This window comes from Erithacus rubecula, assembly GCF_903797595.1.
Source record: "Erithacus rubecula genome assembly, chromosome: 2".
In the NCBI taxonomy this organism is placed as follows: Eukaryota; Metazoa; Chordata; class Aves; order Passeriformes; family Muscicapidae; genus Erithacus; species Erithacus rubecula.
The window spans coordinates 106,654,019-106,676,758 of record NC_136685.1 but is presented as its reverse complement, the minus strand read 5'-3'; the positions used below and the strand labels follow the sequence as shown (position 1 = coordinate 106,676,758).

General features: G+C 43.7%; 1 long non-coding RNA gene across 2 annotated transcripts in view; it reads left to right on the top strand.

Moving 5' to 3' along the window:
- LOC306816590 overlaps nt 1–22,298 on the top strand; it is a 150,471-nt gene extending 128,173 nt beyond the window's left edge. For both annotated transcript variants that reach the window (XR_013777717.1, XR_013777718.1), the window contains exons 3-4: nt 14,213–14,276; nt 22,215–22,298. This is a non-coding gene — a long non-coding RNA (uncharacterized lncRNA). The remainder of the gene's footprint in view (nt 1–14,212; nt 14,277–22,214) is intronic.
- The last annotated feature ends 442 nt before the right edge of the window (nt 22,299–22,740 follow it).

Here is a 22,740-nt window from a genome sequence, read left to right as displayed (position 1 = left end):
AGCCAATAATAATTATGGATGGGGAAAGAAGAGCTTCCAGAAAGTGAAGTCATTCTTTGGGTCTGAAAGGAAGCAAAAGTGGTTTCACTTGGTTCCACTTAGTTCCCAAGTCAGAGAAAGCCCAAGATGCCTTGGATGATGTGCTGATGTGTCTGCACAGCTCAGGTGAAGTCTGGTTTAGACATGGACTCATTTTTGTGATTTTTGGGTGCATCTTATTTGGGATAGTTTGTTATGACACCTGTGGAGAAAGTGACCCATGGATATGCTGGACCTCCAGGTTTAGGGTGCCTTAGTAGGGAGAAAGGCATTTGGTTAATTAGAGACCAGTTTCTAAAGGAGGATGGTGAGTTTAACATCTGCCCCTGTTGATTGCTGTCAGACTGTAACACACAGCTTATAATGCAGGGGAAGCCTTTATTTCCTCTTTTCTTGCCAAATATGCACATTTCCTAGCAGAGGTGACATTTTTGTATGTCAAAACAAAGGTAGAACAGCAGAGCCTTTGAAACATCAAACTCAGATGGAAAATGAGGATTTGGCATGGCTTAATTTGGGCTTTATTAATGCCTTTGGGGGAGAGGGATGCAGGAAAGATTAGGCAGATCAGAGCTTTAAAAGTCATAGATCATGCATTTAATAGCTCTAATTCTTAAATACTTGAAGGGTTTCATAAAACCATTCTCCTCAAGTGAAAACTCCTTCCACTTTTCACTGTTGCATCTGGATCTCCCAAGTTCTTAAAGGGAGCTTGGAGCTGAAAATCTCAGGCCCTTCCATCCAGCAGTGATCCTGCACCAAGGGCATATTTGGGGCCTTTGGAGGATCCCACATGCCCCACAGATTGTTTCAGTCAAGGTGCAGATTGCATTATTTTAGGTACTCATCAAATGAGATTTAAAGCTGAAAAAAACCCCGTTTTTTCCATTCAGCTACATTTTCTGAAGACTTAGAAAGACTGGATTTAAATGAAGTTACTACTAGATTTAAAAAAAAAATCAATTCTGGTGTTATAAGAAATTGATGGCTAGATTTCAAGGTGAATTTTATCTAAAACTGAAATATTGACTGAGGTGATATTAATATTTTGTACTGTTTTCTTTCTCAAAAAGTGGTGTTTGTCACTGCACTGGATTTTGTCCTTTCCATAATCTTAAAATTATTTGCCCCACATTTGTTTTAAATATTATAGTGCTATTCTTAAGCCAGCAGCACAAAGCAGTTTTAATTGTATTTATTACACACTAAAGGAGTTTTCTGTAAAAAAATCAATATCATAGGATAAATATTCTGAGCTAGGAATAATAAGCTACACTGATAATTTTGCCCATAGAAATGATGCCGTTTTTAGCTGTCACAGGAGCTCTGGAGAGGCTTTTCTACCCCCAGGTTTATAAAACAGGGGGTTGTTTCAGTCTTTTATTTAATTTTGTATATAGTTCTGGAGAGAGGGAGTGTGGGGTTTGGGCACTCAAGACTCTGTCTGGGTCACAGGGAGCCAGGAGCTTTGTCCTGCTGCTGCTGGGGCAGTGTCCCCTCCCTGCTCTCAGGGTCCTGGACAGAGAATCCCACCTCTGACTGTCTGTAATGTATGGAAAAGGCAATTCCAATAACTCATTTTACAACCAAGTGATCATTTATCCTACTAGCAAAATCTGTTCAACTCTGGTTGTATAGGTTAGACAGTAATAAAAGTTCAAGTATCCATAAAATTGCCATTGAACTGTAAATTAATGTGAGATAAAGTTGTTGCCCAAGGGAATAACTGAGCTCCAGAAAGTTGTGTCCTAAATTAATTAATGCTGAGTTCAGCTCTGCTTAGGAGAAGAGTGAGGTTTTGGTGCCCTTTGGTTGTTGAGCTCAGATTTTTGTTTTCAAGCAGAAATTGCCGTTGTCATCTTTGCTCACTTAAACAAGATTTTGAAAATGAGAGAAAACACCAGGAAAAATTATGAATTACATGACCTATTATTTTTTTTCTTTTTAATTTTTTTTAAATTTATTGTTATATCTGTTTGAATGGGTAGGGACAATTGATGTCCCCACTCTGTACTGCTCAAGATTTCTTCTTGATTAATCACAGGTGGACATTTGCACTGCATAAGTGCTGCTCATCATGACTTGGCTGTCCTCTTAAAATTTTTGGTTTGCCTTTTTCCTTTGTTTCTTCTTCATTGAAAAAAAAGAACAAAAAACCCCAAACCCAGTGGTACTTATTTTAATAGGTCAGTTTTCGTTATTATGGATGAGGATTAATAAAAATTAATGTACTCAGTCACATTGCCTTGGGAATCAGCTGCTTTTTTAAGAAGTTGGGTGAAGAAGCAGTTGGGGCACAGATCATCACTGATGGATTTGTGCCATTCCCACAAGGTTGGAATCCCAAATTTTCCTGATCTCTCTTTTCCTCTGTCTTCCTCTTCCCTTTCCACCTTAACTTTTTAGTTTTTCCCCTCATGCTTGTATCTTTTTTTCTGTTCAGTCTCTATTTATTTCTTCTGCTTCACAGATTGTCTCTCTGCTTGGTTCTCTTTTTCCCGGCACTTACTATATTCTGTGTGTTTTTGCAGCTCTAATGCTGGCTTGTCTGCCAAAGAATAAACTCCTATTTATGGCAAATATATGCAGCTCTCTGCACTGCTAAAACATCCTCAGACTGTTTGCTCACAGCCGTCCCGCAGAGACAGCACGGCACTGTGAGCACACGAACTGAGCAGCACCTGCCACCTTCCCCAAAACCAGAGCCAAAACCACCTCAGAACACTGCCCTGAATGCACTGCCCTCTCTCCTCCTCTGACACAGCACAGTGGGTTTGCCTGGGACAATTCCAGGGTTAGACCTTCAGGTGAAACTGCCCTGCTCTTCCTGCCCACCAAGGGATAACAGCTAGTTCTGCCCCGCACTGGAAATTCCTGAACTGGCCCCTGTCAGGTCAAGTGGTACTTTTAGAGCGCCCTAGATTTGAAGTTCTTGGTGTTAGAAGCTGACTTTTGGGCCATTATGAAATTAACTTGGGCTGGTTTGTCTTGTGCCTCTCAATTAGAATCCCAAAAGCAGCCACACTCCAGCTCCAGTTTCTTTTACACCAGGTTTTTAGGTTTGGTTTTACCCAGGTACAGTAAATAAAGGGGGAGAATTTCCAAGGCACGAGGGGTAGTTCTTTCTCTGGAAGTCAACAGAAGCTGTATGTCTAATTCCCATTTGTGCCTTTGAAAACACACATGGCCCTGCTCTGCCATGGCTTTAAATCTCACGTGCACACAAACACAAGCCCCGCGTTCCTACTCAACCTTCCACAAGCATTTTCATTTCCTTTCAGTGTCACAAACTTTCTGCAGTAGCTGAAATATGTCAGGGATGTTTTTGTCAAATTGCTGAGACCAAGTTCTTCAGCTCTCACTCTGCACTTCTGGGGTGATCAGATCATGATGTTAGAGCAGCAAAAGAGCTTATTAGCAGCTAGTGCAGACACTTTCTGTGTGCTCTAAAAACAACAACTCAGCTGGGAAGAGCATATGCAGTAGCCTTTTAATCATTGCTTCAGCTCACCATGCCATCACGTGTAAGCTTTCTCATCAATGAGCCCAGGAATACAAAACCACAGAACTTCTTAAATTTTTCAAACACCTGTATCTTGTGAAACGAATTTATGCTACCAGATTAAAAACAAAAACAAAACAAAACAAAAATAAAACCAAACAAAAACCAACAAAAAAAAAGGAAGAAAGGAAAAAAATTCTTGGATCAAAAGTGTCTCCTTATCAGGAAATGAAGGACAGGAACAAAAATACCCTCCTCCTCCATCTCCTCCTCTTCTTTTCCCACCTCAAACTTGATGATAAGATTCTGTAATCTGACAACCCCCTGCAAAACGAGAGCTGGGTGTTTACAAACGGGGCTTTCGGATGCCAGCCTGTGATTAAAAAGCCCCCCCAGCAGCAGCAGCAGCAGCAGCCGTGTGCAGGCTGGCCAGGCTGTGCCTGGTCCCTGTGCTCCCTGTGCTGGCCGGCTTTGTGTCCTGCTTTATCTGCCTGGAGGCTCGCCAGGGGCGCAGGGGCAGCTGGGGGTGGCAGTGCCAGCTCTGCAGAGTGTTCCTGCAGCAGGGGCAGGGAAGTGTCCCTGCTCACCGGGCTGGAGTGCTGCCCACGGGCTCGGAGTGAGCTGCTCCCGCCTGCAGACGCAGGGGTGGATTCGCTTCCTTTCGCAACCAGGCAGACAATAAGGATGTTGCTAAATCCTTCATGGAGCCCAAGGCAGGGCTGTTGGTTGATCCTTGTTTCCTGTGCAGTTATGATTTGTGTGAGCACCGAGTTGCCCCTTGACTCTCCAAGTCCCGAGCCCCAGTGTCAGTGCCTGCAGTGGGGGATCGGAGCTCGGCGTGGCCAGCAGATGTCTCCCAGGATATTGCTTTGCAGACACCGCTCTCCCAACTCCCTCTCTTTGCTGAGGCTCCCGAAACTGGGCTTGGTGGGTTATGAGAAATGCTGTCTCTTTGCCCGTTCTCTGTAAGTATTACAGCCCCAAACACATTGCTTTGTGATGCTAAGGTTTTTTTAAGCCACTGCCTAAATTAAGGAAATGGTTTATAAAGATAAAAAAAAAAAAAAAAAAGGCGAGGGAAGGCATCTCCTTTGTGCCTTCAGAACATTTCATGATTACTTACAGCCTTTGAGGAAAGGAGCAATGTCACTCATGGGGGCACACAGCATTTTAGATCACGTCTGATTGGGAAAATCATTAACATTGCGGGGATTCTGCTCCATTTTCTGTGGGAGAATTGGAAGATGGCAGGAGAAAGGTTCTGTTTGCAGGTGCAGGCTCTGTTGACACGAGGCAAATCTGCAAATCAAGCTGTACCTGCCGGGCTGCGCTGGCACATTTTTCCTTGGATAGGCTTGGCTGAGGCGTGAGCTCTCCTCACTCACTGGCTGTGCCTTCTCTGTGTTTAGCAGCAGCAAGTGCAGCAGTGAGGATAAGAGGTTCCTCGTGGCACTGAAGGAATTAGTTGTGGAGGTGGAAGGGAAGGCTGGAGTCCCCCACTCCCAGTCCTGCTCGCTCTGAGTGTGGCATTTTGCCTGGGATGGGGTTTGAAGCCCAGCACAGGTCACACGGAAACGCCGGCGCTGTTATCGTTCCACAGGAGCTCTCTGTTGGCACGAGCCATGTCTTTGAGAGTACAATAGTCCATCACCAATCCAATCAGCTTTCTGTGACTGAGGGGTTTATGCAATTATCAAAAAGTGGATGATTTCAATGTTCTATCCCTCTTGTGGAATTGTGTTTGGAATTTATCCGGCGAGACAGGGGAAGGGATTTTGTTTGTTTTGTTTGATCATTTCTTATCACAGAACTTTGTTTGACTCAAACCACAATGATACAAGCATTCAAACACCTCCTTCAGATGTAATATTGATTTATAAAACAGCAGTGCACAGCTGCTAAGCTTCACTGTTTCATACAGAAGGTCTTCAATTCCCAACAAATTACTGGTGTTTCTACCTATTTACAAATTAATGTTTCCTCTGAACCTTGTGCGTTTCTTATTATTCTAGTCTGCTTTCTTCAGTTTCTGCTTAGAAACCTCGTGTGAGTGTGCATTATGCAGTGATAGGCCAGCTTTAGAGCATCAGTTAAATTGGAGTTAAATAAAAAAAAAATCTAGATCAACGTTTCTCCTTAGGCAAGTTATGCACTGAGTGAAATTAAACCACTATATGTACTTGTAGATTGAAGAATCAGAGGTGGAGGATGGGTCAGAAACACTAAGATCAAAGTTTTTCTTCTTTGAAAAAAATCTCTTTGAAAAGCCCCCATGCCACCTATTCTGCTTGTTAATGTTTTGACTGGAAGTGTCTGGCAGTGTCATCATCAGCAGAATATTGTTAAAGACCTTTTTTTTTATTTTTTTGGAGCCGAGTCTAATAGCAAAGCAATGGATCCTTAGCAGCCTCTGTTATATGTCTCTTAAGGGAATATTTTTGTTAATTGCAAATATTTGATTGACAAACATGGGATGCAATTAGTAGGCAGGCACAGTAGGAATGTGCAGTGAACTGGATCTCTGAACCAACAGATCTCAACTCTCTCAGCTTGATCTGAAATAGGCTAGAGCATTTAAACCATATGTTTCCCTCAAACTTTTTCTTTCCTCTGAAAATTCCTTATTTCCCTCAACTAACCTTCTTTCACTCCCTGCACCAAGGGAGCTAATTCATCCACTATGATCACGTCAAATAAAGACAGAAAATTCTACACAAGCTGCAGACTTATGCTGCTTTTTGACCGTGGCAGTAAAAATTAATGTGGACAAGACTATACATGCCAGTTGTGCCTTACAAAAGCCCTAGGTGAAAGAGAATACAATCTAATTTAACTTTAGACATTTTGAGCTTAATGGTCTATTTAAACAACCTGGTACCATCTGACTACATTTATCAATTATATTTCTTTTTATTTATACAGAGTACTGTCTTTCTGGAAAGGCTATAATTAAAACTTATCTAGATAAATTGTGCTCAGATTCTGTGGCACGAGAAGGAATTCAAAGGATTTCAGTGTTTTTATGTGTTCTTTTTAGTTTTAAAAAAAAAAAAGGTTGCTCTGAAATCTTTAAATGGAAATAGATTTTCATAATTAGAATAACCTAATTGCAATAGTTTCCATAATTACAGCTAAGAATTGCCAACAGGAAATGCAGTGTAGTCTTCACAGTGAAATGTTGGCACCCTGGATTTTTTTTCCTGGGTAAGCAATCCCTCTTCTCTCAGGAGTGGGACTCTTGGTCCTCCACTTCTCCTTGGCAGGGGGGGTTTCAGCCAGAATCTGGGTTTTCAGGAAACCCAAATTTGTGCTTTGTGACGTGTCCATAATTTCTACAACACGACATCACGGGCTGATGTTGGTCGAGAAGGTGCAGCAGGAGCTCTGAAGACTTTCAGGTCCTTCTGTGGACAGGTCTTGGCTCTCACCATAACCTGCTTGTATTCCTGCAAGACCCAGATCTGTGCACAGGTAACCTGAGTTTGGATGTTCTCCATTAGCACATGTTTATCAAGGCAGGAGGAGCTCATGGAGCTCTGCTCCTCTTGGAAGGGCCTGATCCCTGCTCCTGTGCTTAAGGCTGACTCACGGGCGTGTGGCAGGATCCAGCCTTTAATTTGCAAATCCCAGGAACGGGATGTGTTAATCAGTCACTTCATCAGTGGAAGGAGTGCGAGATCCGTAGTGGCTGCACGGGGAGGATATAAATACAAGCTGGATTTCTAAAAAACTTTCCTTGCAGAATTTTGTCCCTAGAAGGGAAAACGTCGTTTCGCTGCTGAGTCCTGAATGTAAAATTTCAGATCCGTTGTAAGAAGCCCCACAGAACTAACAAAAAAAATTCATTTTCGTCTGTGACGTTCCATGCCCTGTATTTGTAGCCTTGTTACTGAAGCAGTATTTGACAGGGGCAGTTAAAAAATACTCTTTCCAGTAGACTAATAGTGTTTTTCCATAAGGGCAGTTAATGGAGGTTCTGTGCAAACCCACAGTAATTTAGACAGGGCTTCATGATGAACCTCTTTGGTGTGGCAGGGTTATTTTAAATGCTGCTCCAGGTGCCTGCTTGGACTTGTCAAACTTGCCCTTAGTGAGGACCAGTCCCCCACAGATAATTCCTTTTTCACACTGGAGCCGTTGTTGTGTCTTTCTGTTTAAGTGCTTGACAGAAAATGTCCACAGTTAGGCTGTGCATAATGTACACTGTCAATTTGTAAGATCCTTCTCCGCAACTGTGCTGAAAGAGGGACTTTGTCACAGGTTTTCTCCTCCTCGCAGCCCCACAATTTAAATGTTACCGTTTTGTCATGTTAATGTAATTCACTTAAAATATTTAAATTGTCCTTAATTAATTGAGGAAGGAGATTATCATGGTGGTGGACTCGTAGGCAGTGTGTGGAGCAGAGCTGCCGGGGTTTTGGTGAATACAGGTGATGGATGGTGTTGACGTGAGCGGCTGCAGTCGCACAGTGTGCGTATACACAAATTACACCGCCATGTGTGTTCCTCCCTGTTAGCAAAGCCTTTTGTTTATATATACCCAGCTATACATTTACACATTATGTAAATAAACACACATATGCCCATGCAATTTAATTGAATATATGGCTATGGGTTAAGAGGCATGTTACTCTGATGAAAAACATCTTATGGTACAGAGTAAAAATATTTCCGACGTGCTTTTGAGCCTCCTGTAGAATTTAAGAAGGAACTGCAGAGATTTCTTTAAGGTAGTGGTTCAAGCCATTGAATAGGAAGGCCTGGTATTCTTCCAAAACCTCGAGGCTGTTGAGTGCCATTCTCAGAAACCCATTGAGTTCCATTTTCATTTAACACATTTTATTCAATCATGGGATTTTCCATCAATCTTTGGTATGCACAAAATGGACATTACCCTGTGAGTTTTGTTTCAAATTAGGTTCATACTTCTAAGGCAATGTGCAAGAAATTAGGCACGTACAGGAGTGTTTCCAACCACAAACCCCCCAAAAATGGACAAGAGCATCTCAGGGTGTAATGAGGAGTTGCCATTCATGCTTGGGGGTGCAACACAGGCTTTGATGTGCTCAGAGAAGCACAGAGTGATGGACTTGTGGTGCCTCCCACCCATCCACACTGGTGGTGCCACTATGGAGGTAGTCTCCACTGGAAAAACACCCTGAGGAGCTGCAGGAGATGGTGAACCCCCTGGGAGGGAGCTGTTGCTGGACTTCCCCGTGGGGTTGTGTTGCATCTTCTCCCTGGCCCTCCTTTGGGCATGGGTGCTGGCAGCCTGTTCCTCTCAGTGCAGGGCACCACGCCACAGGTGACACGTCTGGCTCTGGCAGACCCAGAACCGTGTGTCTGCCCCACAAAGAAACCTCTGCTTTTGCTTTTTGTTTGTTGTTTTTTCCCCTCTGTCTCCTGCGCAGCCGGGGTGCCTCTCCTCCAGCTGTTCTGTGACACTGAGCTGCCATCAAAGGCTGGAAGCCCGGATCAGAGAGCAGCAGTGACAGATTCCCTGGTGCAGGCAGGCCAGGTCCCAAATCTATTGTTCCTACCAGAAAGCTCAGCAGAGCGACTTGACAGGTTTTTAAAGCACTGGAGAACTTGACCAGGAAGTTTCCTTCCATTCCTCCCCTCTGCCTGAAACCAGGCACTGAGCGTGTGCCATTTTGGCAATTAGCAAAAAGGGGGATGTTGCTGGTTCTGAGCACAGGTACCCAGGGATAATCAGGTGTGTGGGAATCAGCAATCCCTCTGCATGCAGGGGCCATCACTGAGCTGCTTTGTACTATTGCATTCAGACACCGTGTTCTGAGCGTCTTTGTTATCGTCGCCTGATAAATAAACAGCCCTAAAATTACAGAACTTATTATGGTAATTGAGTGAAGAAAAGGAAATGCAAACCGTGCCTCACTATCTATTACATTGCCACTGCTAAAGTTGCCTAAACCTGTGCTACTCAAATGATATTGTAATATTAGCCTTCTTTCTTTTTTCACAATGATTGTTTTCTGTCCATCTCAAGCTGGATGTCAGTTCATTTAGATTTACATCAAGTAGTAAATTAAAATAATCACTCAGCAAACACTCTCAGCTCAGTTTTCTCTTTCAGTCAGGAGTTGCGAGAGATGCTTGAAGCATTCAAGCAGAAAATATTGCTGTCTAGATATTTGTCCTCTGGGTGATAAAGGAGGCATTGTCTTGGGACCCACTCAGGCCTCGGAGCTGATAGTAGCTGTGCATCACAGCTGTGAAGTGCGCTTTGTTATGTGTCTGAGGATTAGGGTTCAGGACCTTGTTTTTCTTGAAATACCAGACTGATCAGAGCTGCATATGTTCGGGGGAAAGCAGAGGTCGATGGTTCTCTGTCCACATTTTTACTAGATTATTTTTGGACAGAACTCTGGGAGAATACCCTGCAGCTTAAACCATCCCAAGAGTTTTTCATATTCTGCATTATAACCGTCATGGAAAAAAGGCTGTAGTTTATCTATCTGCATTTGAAACAAAAGGCTACAGCATCACAGACACGCCAGGCTTTGGACCCACGCTGGAGCAGGCTGAATTTTGCTCTTTTGTGCTCCATTTACAGTACAGCTGCCCATTTAGAAGCACAAATGCACCTTGATATAATAACCAAATCCAAAGAATGGCTGGCCTCAAGGGTAGCACAGACCGACAGTTAATCTTAAAGCAGGGCTGGTGTACAGAGCAAGGCTGTGGGGGGACAGAAAAAGGCTGTTCTGTGTTTCTTAGCTGTCTGTTCCAGAAAAAAAAAAATAAAACAAAAAAACAACAAATGTGGGTTTCTATCCACATTTTTTATTATTAAAAAAATTACCCTTCATTTTTTTTTCCACCCCAGCCACAATACAAACAAACCAAATGCCCTCAAACCAGAGCAATGTTTATTTTGGCAAAGATGGTATGGACAGAAGTGCTCGTAGTGAAGGTGCTGTGGTGAGTTAAGGCAATACTTCCATGACAGTTGAGGTCTGAGTAAAGGCTGCAGGATCTGGGCACGATCTGCTCAGCCTCCTCTTTGTGGCAGCACAATGTGGGAGTTTGTGGAATTGAGGCTTTGGGGCCAGACTGTTGTCTTTTGGTGATACCACAGGACCCAACTGGATTTTACTGATAAACAGAGGACTAGCTGTGGTTCTTTTGTTGCTAGTCAGTGTGCACATCCACATTGCAGATTCAACTTTCAGTGTCAGTCTGAATCTCTCCCTCCCAGAATGGGGCTCTGATCAATAGGCAGAATGTTGCCTGTGAAATTATTGGTGCTAATCATGGAACCCCACTGATGGGATGGGAAGCAGAACAGCATTTGCCCACGTGCAGGATAATGCCTGGGGGTTGCTTGGAAAAACATCAGTGGGCACAACTTTTAACCCCATCAAGCTTCTGCATAGATTCCGAGGATCACCTGCACATCTTTGATTTTAAAATGAAACCTTTCCATCCACCATTCTTCCATGGAGCCCCATCCCTGCCCATCACTGGGCCTGCACATCCCTGCCATGGCTCTCCAGGTCAGGGGGATGGCTCAGGTGCTTCTCTCTCCATGGAAAACCGAGCTTGGAGCTGTGCTCCAGGGCACTCAGAAGGCAGTTTGGGACATGAGTTTGAGGTTAGAGGGTTTCATGAATGACACAAGGTTACTGTTGTGGCAGGGCACCAGCCTGGGCTTAGCAGTCACCAGACAGCTCCTGAACATGTTCTTGTTGTTCCAGTGTTTTTGTGGATGCTGCTGCCATTCAGATGACAATTTTCAGGTTTTGGTGGGTGTGGTAAGAACAATCTAGAAGCATTTTTTCTGCCTAGACAAACCAGTTCCCAAGACACGAAACAGAGCAATAGGAGCAGGATGTGGAATGAGGAGTTCTGGTCAGAGATGGACCTGTGTAATCATTGTTTGAATGAGGTTCCAGGCTGCCAGTTTAGTTCCACATTTGTGTTCTCCTCCTCTGTGCTGCTGGACACTCCTGCCCTGCTGCCCTGTGCTCCTTTCCTGAGGATTTCTGCTCAGGATGTCATGGACCAGGGCTGTGCCACGTGGAATGGGGGAAGTGATTCCTTGTCACTGTCTCTGCAGCCTGGCAGAACTGATTTGCTGCAGTTGTGCCTGCAGAGAGCTGGCATCATGTGAAGGCATTTATCACTGGAGATATGCTGATAGCAAACCTTCAAAAATGTCATGGGCTAGCAGTCAATGTGCCCTTTGTTTGTAGGGAGTCTTGTATATTTAGGTATTTTCCTTCACTTCTGCTTCCTCCTTTCTTAGGAAATGACCATGGGGCACTGACCTCTGCTTTTGTGCTCTTAGAAATCCCCCCTGTTTTATTTGTCCTGTGACTTCTTTTTTTCTCTCACTAGTTCTTGAAAATGCAATTTGGTTTTCTTTTTTCATGCTTTGTTTTGCCCTTCCTCACTCATCCTAGTCCATCAGTCCTCTTTTTGCCTCAAGTTGTTGCTGCTGCTGGGGTTCCTTTATTACTACACCTTCCATTTGTTTTCTCCTTTTTTTCCTAAACTTTCTTGTTTGTCTGTCTCATATTTATCTTCTTCCTATATCCTAAAAACATATTAGAAGTGCCAGTCTTTCCTCTCTAATCCTTTCCCACTGCATCCTCTCATGACTTTGGGCTGAAAATATAAATCAGGCTCCTCCTCCAAAGCTGGACAACAGAAAGAGGAGTTCTCTTGTTGCTTACCTTAAAAAAAAAAAAAAAAAAAAACCAAAAAAAAAAAAAACAAACCACAACAGCAACAAAAAAACATAATAAATCCTGCTGGGGTAAAAAGCAGCTCCTGGTGTGAAGGTGAAACCTTCCCCTGCTGGTACCTGTTCCCTCTGATCACATGGAGGAGACACAGGAGCCAGGACATTTCAGAGTGAAAATTGTCATACCAGTAATTACATTATCTTTGGGGGATTGTATCAGTTGAAAATCAAGTCTCAGAATTTTTTACCTGATTTGGGTTTTTATGGAAAGAAGTGGTTCACACAGGCCTGTTGTGATGCTTACTGAATTACCTGAAACATACATTGTTTTCTAGATATCTTAATACCAGCAAGAATGTGGAATAGCTGAAATTATCAAAATATTGACATAAAGCCCTACACAGAGTGTGGCACTGTTGTTTGTGAGTGATGTGGCTTGAGTTTTTCTGTGCTGTCACCAACCACTGCCATCAGAGCCTGGCATGAAACCAGGCATAGGGAGGGGGAATTCCCCTAGTTCTTTGCAATGAAAAAAAAAAAAAAAAAAAAAAAAAGAGCTAATTTCCTGACTGCAGGAAAAGAACTGCTGGGGTAGAAGGTTACCAAGGCCTCTGGCTCCTTGTGTGGAGCTGAAGAGAGTATTCAGAGAGTTCAAACACAAGTGGGAGATCTCAGAGCACAGGAAACAACAACGCAGTGCAGGGGAGAGAACTCAGCAGAGAGCAGGAGGGCATTCATTCCCTTACCCCCTGTGCATCCAGCCCTGGCAGGAGAGGGATCCCACAAATCCTTGTCCTTAGGAGCTCTTGCTAGTTTGAGAAGTGTCAGGAATGGCAGAGGAATGTCCTCCTTGGCTGTGGGGGTGATGCTGTGTCTGATTAGATGGCACCTTCCAGGAGCACCAGCAGTCCCTGCCAGTCTCTGTGCAGGGCCTGGCAGAATGGCATCACTTTGGTATAAACAGAGGGTCTTTATTTGATTTATTTGATACCTTTGTTAGGTAACAAAGTCTGTGTTGTGGCTGCTGCTGTGGGACATGAAGGGCTGTGCCTGTTTCCTGGTGTAGCAGTTGTGAATTGACATCAGGATAATAAAGGCACCCATTCCTGGTGCCTTCCTGCTGGAGATCCACAAGGATCTTTGATGTGCTTCTAGTTCAGTATTAGGAAATACTGGAAGTGTGCAAGCTGTAGGGACAAGCAGGTGCATTTGAAGGTCTCCTCCCTCTAACAACACAAATGTTACCTTGGTGTTGTCCTTGACAGTGGGTCCTCATGGTTCCCTCTGGCATGGGGAGTCAGGCAGTTTCTGAGCAGTGCCTGCATATTCCACACTCAAAGGGCAGCTGAAAAGGCAGGCTTGGCTGCAGCTGCTACCTGGAAATCCAGAGGCCATTGTTTTCCTTATTTCATCTGTTGCTAGTCAGCTGGAAAGCACAGTGACCTCTGAGTAATGTGGTCATCCCCAGCTCATGCTGATAAAACCTTTACACTGCTGCCTCTTGCCATCTCTCCTTCTCTATCTGTCTGAGATGTTCTGATCCAATCTTGACTTCCTTTGAGGTAGGGTATTGTATCTTAATGCCCTAACCCCCTTGGAGAGTCAGAGAAATTATTTTGAGATGGTTTTTGTTGTGTTTTTGCCTGATTGACTTGTCTGCAGGGCTTTATACCAGAAAGAACCTGCTCTGTGGCCATAACCCTGGAGCCCTTTAGGGCACTGCTCCTCTCAGTTAGTGGCTGCTGCTGAAGGCAGAGCAGAGGAATTTCCAAATCCCAGGATATCAGTTTGGCCCCATGGGCAGCAAACCAGCAGGACAAGTCCCCTAGAGTTGGGAGACAGCAAATCTCCATTGGTTTTTGCTCTCTCCACCTTCTGGGCAGGACTGGGCAGTCACCTGGCATGTTTGTAATCCTTGTTTCCATCACTAATAAATTTTTCTTGCTTATTTCTTACAGATCAGCATGCCGAATTTTATGGAGCATTTCTGGAACTGAGGGACACCTGTCTGGGAATTTCCAGGTAATTGCCATTTCTTCTGCTTCTTTCATGAGCTGCTCTGGATGTTGTGACCTTGTCCTTGATCTCAGGCTGCAGGCCTCTCTCCTAATCCTCTAAATTGGCCACCTCATGATTAGATTGTTGTCTCGAGTTGCATCTTTGAATGATAAGTGAAGGATGTTCTGGGTCCCACCAGGGGAGTTTGACCAGGAATCTACAGACTCCCAATTCTTATCTGAGAGGATTTGCTTGCATTTCCTAAAGTTATAAATGGTTGGATAAAGAGCTGTTTCTGTCTGTGTGATCCTGCCCTACCTGTGCTTAGTGTTGGAACTCAACTTTCTTGTCCTGACAGAAACACTGTCACTTTCTGACTGCACAGTCTTCATCTGTTCATCACCTTTTCAAAGGACTGAGATTTACCATGGATTTTTGTGGTTGGCTCTGGACTGTTTCATGTTTACATCATCTTAATTTCTTTGGGAGACTCCAGGTTAAAGTGAGGCAGTGTTACAGTGGACACCTACAAAAGAGCTCTGGGTGTGATGGTTTGGGGGCCATGACACCATGGGCACAGCAAGCCCCAGCCCTGGCAGCAGCTTTGTGCCCTGCCTGACAAGGCTGTTCAAGACCCAGATAAAGGCAGAGTGTTTTCCAGGCTGGCACTGGTCCATCCTCAGTATGATAATGTGGGTATTGTGAGTTCCTTGGGGCAGGGACTGTGGTTTTCCATATGTCTTGAGTTGCTCCAAGATTGTGGCTGGCATTCTGTGAACCAAAGCTAATAAATCAAAGCTAGTTTTTTCTCATGTGCTTCAAAACCTTCTCCATTTTGGAACGAGGAAACCACGCACAGCTCGCTGCAGGCTTTGTCAAATTATTCCTCCCCTTCACACTTGGACTCTTCTTCATTTTCCACACACTTAATACTCACCCAGCTCCTTTCTGTAACTGGCAGCTGATCCAATTACACACTAGAGGTAGAAATACTGAAGTCTTACAGTTCAAATGTGGAATGATATGCATAGTCACTTTGTCACTCAAATCCTTTAAAAAAAAGAAAAAGGAAAGGAAAGAAAACTCGGACTGGCTGGCCATAATTAAGGGCAGAAAATGGAGCACACAGTTAATATGTCCTTGGTTTGCCAATACTGGGATGTCACAAGTACCCATCAGGAAGCCAGAGCCATGTGGCTTCCTAGATAAAAATGCTGCTTTTTTACTTCTGGGGCTACAGTTCAAATCCAGCTTAAGGTTCTAAATGAGATGAGACCCTTAACCTATGCCAAAACTGGGGATCCCTCCAGGTCACAGCTGAGGTTATTGGCAGGTCACTGTGTTTAAGCCTGTCTCCTGCTGCCTTCAGCACATTTAATGGTATAAATAAAGGGATTGAGGTCCAAGCCCTGCCACAATGCCAAGAAGCCTGAAGTATTAGAGATGATATGGAGGCTGGCAATAATGACCCACTTAGGATGAGCCTAACAGGTGCCCCTTGCTCGCCCTGTTGCCATTGGACTGCTGTGTGTGTTGTATTTTTTTGAGAATTCTGGTTCAGATTCTGAGCTGGATTTGTGTTCAGAAAGCATTTTGCACTCAGCTTGTAAAACTGCATAGCAGTACCAAAAATATAGGAACCTTCAAAGCCTCCAAGCTCCTCCAGCTCCCACCAGAGAGCCAGAGATGAGAATCCCACATGACAAAAAACAAGCAATAATTAAAAATCCCTATTTTGCCCAAAGAATGCCTTTGTTCGAGGTATGTAAATGTCTTTGCCTGCTTGTAAGTTATTTCATTTTTGATAGTTCCTTAGCTCAGTAATGTGAGCTTGGGAATAGAGGAGTCTGAAAGGAGTGTTACTCTGAAACGAAACACCTGTCTTTCAGTCAAGACTAAATTGACAAGCAACAATTTAGTTGTCTAAACTCGGAGCTTTCAGGATTTCAGACTACATAAATGTCAAGATGCCTAGGTAGGGCTCAAAGGTGAGCGACAGTGTAGGCAAATATACATTGGAACTTCAATTATCCAACCCCTGATCACTCTCAGTTACCTGAAGTTTAAACATGTCTGCTTTCACTCTGGGTTTCTACATTTTTTTCTGTAAAAAGCCTTTGTACTGAGTCACCTGTCTTTGCCCAGAGGAGTCTGTAAAGTTTTAAGAGCTCGTCTCCTGGGGAGCTTGGTGTGTCTGCCAGATCACAACCCCTCTCTGATGGAGCCTGTAATTATTCCTTCATGCTACCTGGTGCATTTGGATAGAAGTATTAAATCAATAAATTACTGTTTCCAGCTTTGCTGTCCCAGCCATGTTTCCCTTTTCCATAGGCTTGGTGTCACTGAGGCACCTTCCTGCTGACACGGTGTCCCTGCATGGAAATGCATGGAAACCTGATTGCAAACATTCCCTGTAGGGCGATTGTGTCCTCTGATGAGCAGCCAGAGCATGGGATGGACTTTGCAGTTTAGCAATAGTCACCATTATTGTACCAAATTCTTCCCTTCATTGCTCTCCTGTAAAATCTTTGAGATTGACTGACATCCAAGAGCCAAATATGTCTTGATTTTTACAGTTTAGAAGGTTATAAAGCTGCTGAGATCCCAGTCAAGACTCTCAGAGAAATTTTGCTTTACTTTTTCCTGACTTCAACACTTTTCCTCAATCCATCCCAGTTACTTTTGAGGGGTTTGCTGTCATTTGAGAGGTAGCAGTTCACACTGGCAGGTCCCTATACCAGCTACAGAATTAAAAAGTTTTGAGCTGGCAGGAAAGTATGTGAGACCTCCTCACCTCCTTTTGCATCTTTATGTTTTCCAGCCTCATTTTCACCCTGTTCTTGCCTTACATTTTCCACTTTTAGTTTCTCCCAGTGCTTCCAGCATCATCTGTTCTCTCTGGGGGGTGGAGTCCCTCTCCTTTTCTCCTTGCTATCCAGCAAGCATTTTCCTCTATCCTTTGGGGAGGCATCTAAACCAGAGTAAGGAGAGGAGATTTTTGTTTCATCCCCTAAAGAGAAGGTGAATAGGTGTGCTGGGCATAACTTTCTGGGAAATGAGGGATGGAATGTACTAATCTGGGCTGGGGTCTCCTTCCAGAGACACATTCCATGGTGGCACTGGGGGATAAAAGCTGCTGTGCAAGTGCTGCCTCCTCTGCAGTGTGGGATTTTTGGGGTAGGATGAGCCCCCTGAACAATAAACCAGCCCCCCTGAGGAAGAAAAAGGGGATTTCAGGCCAGGTCAGGCAACGTCTGCCTTCCCTTTTTAGCTAAAGGCAAAGAGCTTGATCCCAGCAGAACAAATGGCATAAGATATGGAGGATCCAGCTTTGCACAGGAAAGTAAAATCCTGTTCTCCACTGAAAGCAGAGTTGCACAATTAAACCAAAAGGCAAAATGCAATCCAGTCATCTGTTGCTTTGGGAATGGGAAGAAAACAAAATTAAATGGGGATATTAAATTGTAAGTTTTGTGGGTAAAGAGAAATCTTATTTGCCTGGCAGCAAACTAATATTGCCAAGAAAATACAGCAGCAGAAGAAGAGGAGAGAGTGCCCATTTCAGTGTTTAGGAAGTTCTGGTGTCTTAGGTGTTTCATGGCCATCCAAAATTGAAATAAATTAAAGTTGCACTTTAATTGAATTACACAATGACATCAATTTAAACATTAGTAAACAGATGCAATTCTGTGCAATGCTTTAAATTGCTCTTTCTCACATATGCATTTAATTTAAATTTATTGAGATGGTTATTTATGTTAATAAAATAATTAAAAGCAGTTATTTAAGACTAACTATGAAATAGCTGTGTAACTACCTATATTAATAAGACAGTTAGTTAAGGGATAATGTCTGTTGCTTTATGGTGTAATTGCAATAAACAGCTGCTGAGTTTGATTAAGAGCTGAAGTGCAGCTAAAGTGTTTGAGCAATCTCAAAAGCTATTTGTTGTAAGTGTACTACAAAGCAATAGCGATTATTCCTATTATACAAAAAGCCATACCATAAACACTAAAATATAGCACTTAAGTAAGATGCTTTTTCTTGGGTTGTCCCAGCATCTCCCTGGGATTGGTGGGGCTGGAGGAGGAGAGCTGGGCTTTAGTGGAGAAGAGGCTTGGGAGGGGCAATAATTTTGTCAAACAGTTTTGCTCATACCCAGGTTCCCCATTGTGTGAGAAAACCAGGGACAGTGCAGTCTGTGCTCGTGAGCTGTGTTTTTTCAGGGATGCCATAATTTGAAAGTCTCTGGCTGAATCCCTTTCCAATTTTATAGAAAAATTTCAACCATGGCTCCAGATCTGACTTAGGAATTTCTTCAGCTTTTTGTTGGAGGATAAGCAGGAGAGTTGAGCATGTAGTAAAACCCCTTCTGTAACTTTAACCATGAAATGGCCACTGCCACTCCATAACTCCATCACTGACACATGGAACACCCAGTTCCCAGGAATATCCTGCTCTATGGCACTGACACATACCTGAACCACAGACCATTAATTTTAGTGGGATCAAGAAAGCAAATATTGCTGTTGTTATTTACAAACTCCATATTCTTCTGCTTCTGGATTTGTACACAAGACATTTGCCCTCAAAATTTCTCCTGTGCTAGTGCCCCACATACTTCAGTCAGGAAAAGAGGGGCTTAACTACTTAGAAGTAATCTTTTATTTACCTTTAATTTGAGAGCACCTTTGAATGGTGAACTCTGAGGCTTCGATTGAGGCACAAATGGACAGGGCAATCCTCAGCCTTCTGCTGCTCCTCATTCCTGTACCTCTCACAGGGACTGGCAGAGCTGTGAAATGCTGCCAGGGAAAATATAAATGACATGGATCTTGCATATTTATGGCTTCACAATAAGCTGGACAAGTCCTAGAACAAGAGCTTGTGGGGTTGGGGGTAAGAACGTGTCCTGGGTGTCCTCCTTCAGGCCCTGAGATCCTTTTGACATTGTTGGGAATCACTCAGGGAATTTCTCACTTTCAGCCAAGCCCTGGGAAAGGCAGGTGGGTCCATCCCTGCTGTAAACGAAGTTCAGGGAATATCCAGGCCCATGTGATCAAAACCCACTGCCCCATTTGCATCAGGGCTGAAGGATTTTCACATACTGATGTTAAAAGTACAAAAGGGAAGAAAATAAAGGTGTCAGCAGCACATTACACTGGTTTCCTCCTGTTGCACAGCCTATCCTAAAGGAGATGAGGTATCTCAGACCAACCAGCTGTGTGTGAGGGTTTAAAGCCAACAGGAAGAGGAGGCTTGGCAAAGTCCAGTGCACAACCATTAATCCAGGTGCCAATTCCCTGCTAACCTTGTGTGGAAGGGTTTTGCTCCTGGATTACTGAGGAGCAGAGGTGTCTGGGCACTGAGGGGCTGTGTGTGCATTGCAGGCACAGAGTCACTGCTGGGAGAGCACTGCTGCCACCAGGATGTTCCCAAATAACGCCTGGGATGAGCACAGGGCCCGCTGGGCTCCTTCCTCGGGAGAAGCTTAGGCAATGCAGAAAAGCCCACCCAGTGCACTCGCCTTGTTAAGCTGCTGGGGCTTGCAGGCCTTCCTAACTCTGCCCTGGGGAAAAACTGTGTAACAATGGATAAAAGACTTGGGCCTCCCAGCTTAGTTACAAAGGATTCTCTTCACTCATCCTCTTAGTGAGAAATCCAGTTGAATGCTTTTTGAAATCTTTCAAATATTAAAAATAAAATAAATCTTCTTATTCTGTTTCCCGGCAAGATTCTTGACTGCAGTGCCATGTTGTCACACACTTCAGGTCCTTTAAAATGTCGAAGGGACCCCCCTCAGAGATGTGGCTGTAGCCAGGTACGCAGAGAAAAGGTTATTCAATTCTTTGTGTGCCTTCAGAAAGTTAAAGGAAAAAACCCAATGAACCCTGAGAGGAGGAAGATGTAGTGGATATTAAAATAATTGGGTGTCAGGCTGCAGAAGGCTCACTGCTGCTACCTGGCTTGGTTGGGATCTGCTTTGGAACATAGATGGTTTGTGTTTATTTGTTTCAGCCAGAGAGAGGAAATGACTGCTGCTTCACCTGGGCACAGGAATCACTGCAGTTTGTTGCTCTGAGCAGTTACTGCAGAAAACACTTGTCAAATCAGTTGTGAAAAGAGCTAAACACTCTTTTCAGCTGCCTGAGAAACTGGTCTGCCTTCTACTTGCTTCTCTCCTGAAGTGATACCTGCTCCCTTCCCTTAGTGCCAGTGTCAGCTAGAGCTGTGCCACTCCCTCTTGGCACGGGATTTTCAGCCCAGAGGGAATGTGATATTCACTGAGGTCACTTAAAACCTGGAAGAGCTGGGAAAATGAAAGCTATCCACGTGGACCATCATCAAGGCAACCATTAAGTGACTGCTACTTGTGATCTTAGAAGTCAGTTTTGCTTGCACAGAAATCTTTGCCCACGCACATTGTTGTCATCACTCTGTAAAGGCAATTTCTTTGCAGGAAGCTCTTGCAGGCAATAGAGGTTTGTTCTCTCTGCTTTGCTGTATTCTTCCCCTCGTAAGGAGTTGTTGAATATTCAGTCTCTCCTAATTTTAAACTCTCTCTTTACAGTCTTTGGTGCTTCTCAGTCATTTCTGGGATCATGCTGGTGTGTTCCTCTACCCCCTTGAGTTACAGCACATGGGAACCTGATTCTCTTAAAGGGAGGGATGTTTTGTTAAAGTTTATGTTTAGATTCATGTGAAAAACATCCACTTGCTTGTTAGGTATTGGTTGGGGTTATTTTTAGTTTGGGTTTTTTTGACATCTTGCTATCTCTGGATTTAGCATTGGTTCATTAGTTAAGGGAATAAATAGCCACAATTTCTATTACTCACAATATTATAGTGTATTCCAAGCCCTGTGTATCCTGAAACTTGTTAAATAATTTTTTTATCCTTTAAGAAATTCCCATTAATTTCTGACCAAGAAGAGCAATAATAAGTTAGTTAGTCATCACATATAAAAATCTGAATCATTTTTTACAAGTATCTTTAATGGCTTCCTTTAATTGCCTGTCTTCATAAAAACGCTACCCCTCTCAAACACAGCATCCTTTCATTCTTCAAGAGGATCTAATTTCTGAAACAATGGAAATTAAGGCACTGATGCTTTATTTGGGCAAAGGAAGAGAAAAAGCCACTCACACATCTCTAGCAGAAGGTACAGGAACCATGTGTTCTGTTACCTTGTCTGCTACCTGGATAATATTAGGGATCTTTTCCAAGCCAGCCCAGCGGACTGCTGGGATCAGTGTACACTGACAGCAAGTGCTCCTTGTGCACTGGGATGGGATTCTGGCAGCAGCCCTGGGCAAGGGGAGATGCCTTCCCTGCTGCTCCTGGCCTTGCCCCACATGTCCTTGGCTCAGGCTCCATGGTGTTTCTGTGGGCTCCAAGGGCAGGAACACCCTTCCTGCTGCTGCCCCACTCCGAGGAGTGCGGTGATTCCGTGTCCTCAGCAGCACCAAGGGCTGTTTTTAGGGTCGAGGAAAGTTGTATCCTCCTCCTTCTCTGATAAAATGCAGATCTTCAAGTGGGCAAAAACCTCCCCAGCCAGCCCAGCCCTTTGAGGGGCAGCTCAGGCTGCTGGGGGATTAGCGTGGCTGGAAAGCCACAGCCACAATCCCTGCCTCACCCGCTCCTTTTTCCTTGCCCTTTGTTAATCTGAGTGTGAGTTTGCCACCTTAAACCCACAATAAAAGGCAACATTCACTGCCCTGCCACCAGAGCTGTGCTGGACAATGTTTTCAAAGCTCTTTCAAAAGGCATCTCCTCTGTGTTCATCCCTCTTCCTCTGAAGGCACCAGAGGCTCTGAGTGAGGGATAAAAAGGTCAAATGTAAAACAGAGGCCGCCTCTAACCCTTCATGGCCTCTTTAAACCCCTCCATAGTCCATAGGCTGAGAAACACTGAAAAAGGAAGGATGGTACTGAAGCCTTTTCCTCCCCTGTTTTATTTCAGGTCAGGTAACCTTGCTCACTCTTGTGGAAAGCCTGAGGAGCTCCAGGAGGGATTTAAAGAAGAGATCATCCTCTCCTGTTCAGGTGAATAGTCATGAATTAGACTCTTGGGAGACTAAAGCAGTATAAATACATAAGGAAATATTTTGATTACATGTAGTGTTAAAAAAATGCTAAAAATACTTCTACTACACTTAGTGTTGAATTTTTATGTATTTACTTATTTATCTTAATTTATGCCATTTTTTCTCCCTTCCCTGGGAAGTAAAGACTATGAACAGATAAGGGAGAGAATTTTATGTTTTTGTATGCAGTATGAGTCCAGTACTTGGCCAAGACCCAGATCTATTGTGGCAAGAAAGTAATAGCTGAACTAACTAGGGACTCAGACTCTCTGGCCAGCATCCAAGAAACATTAAAAAATGTAGTACTGCACATAACAAGTAGGAAGATGCATGCAAATGTTGATGTCTTATTGAAAACTGTTAAGTTATTAATATGTTGGGTTTATAGACATGCATTTGGAT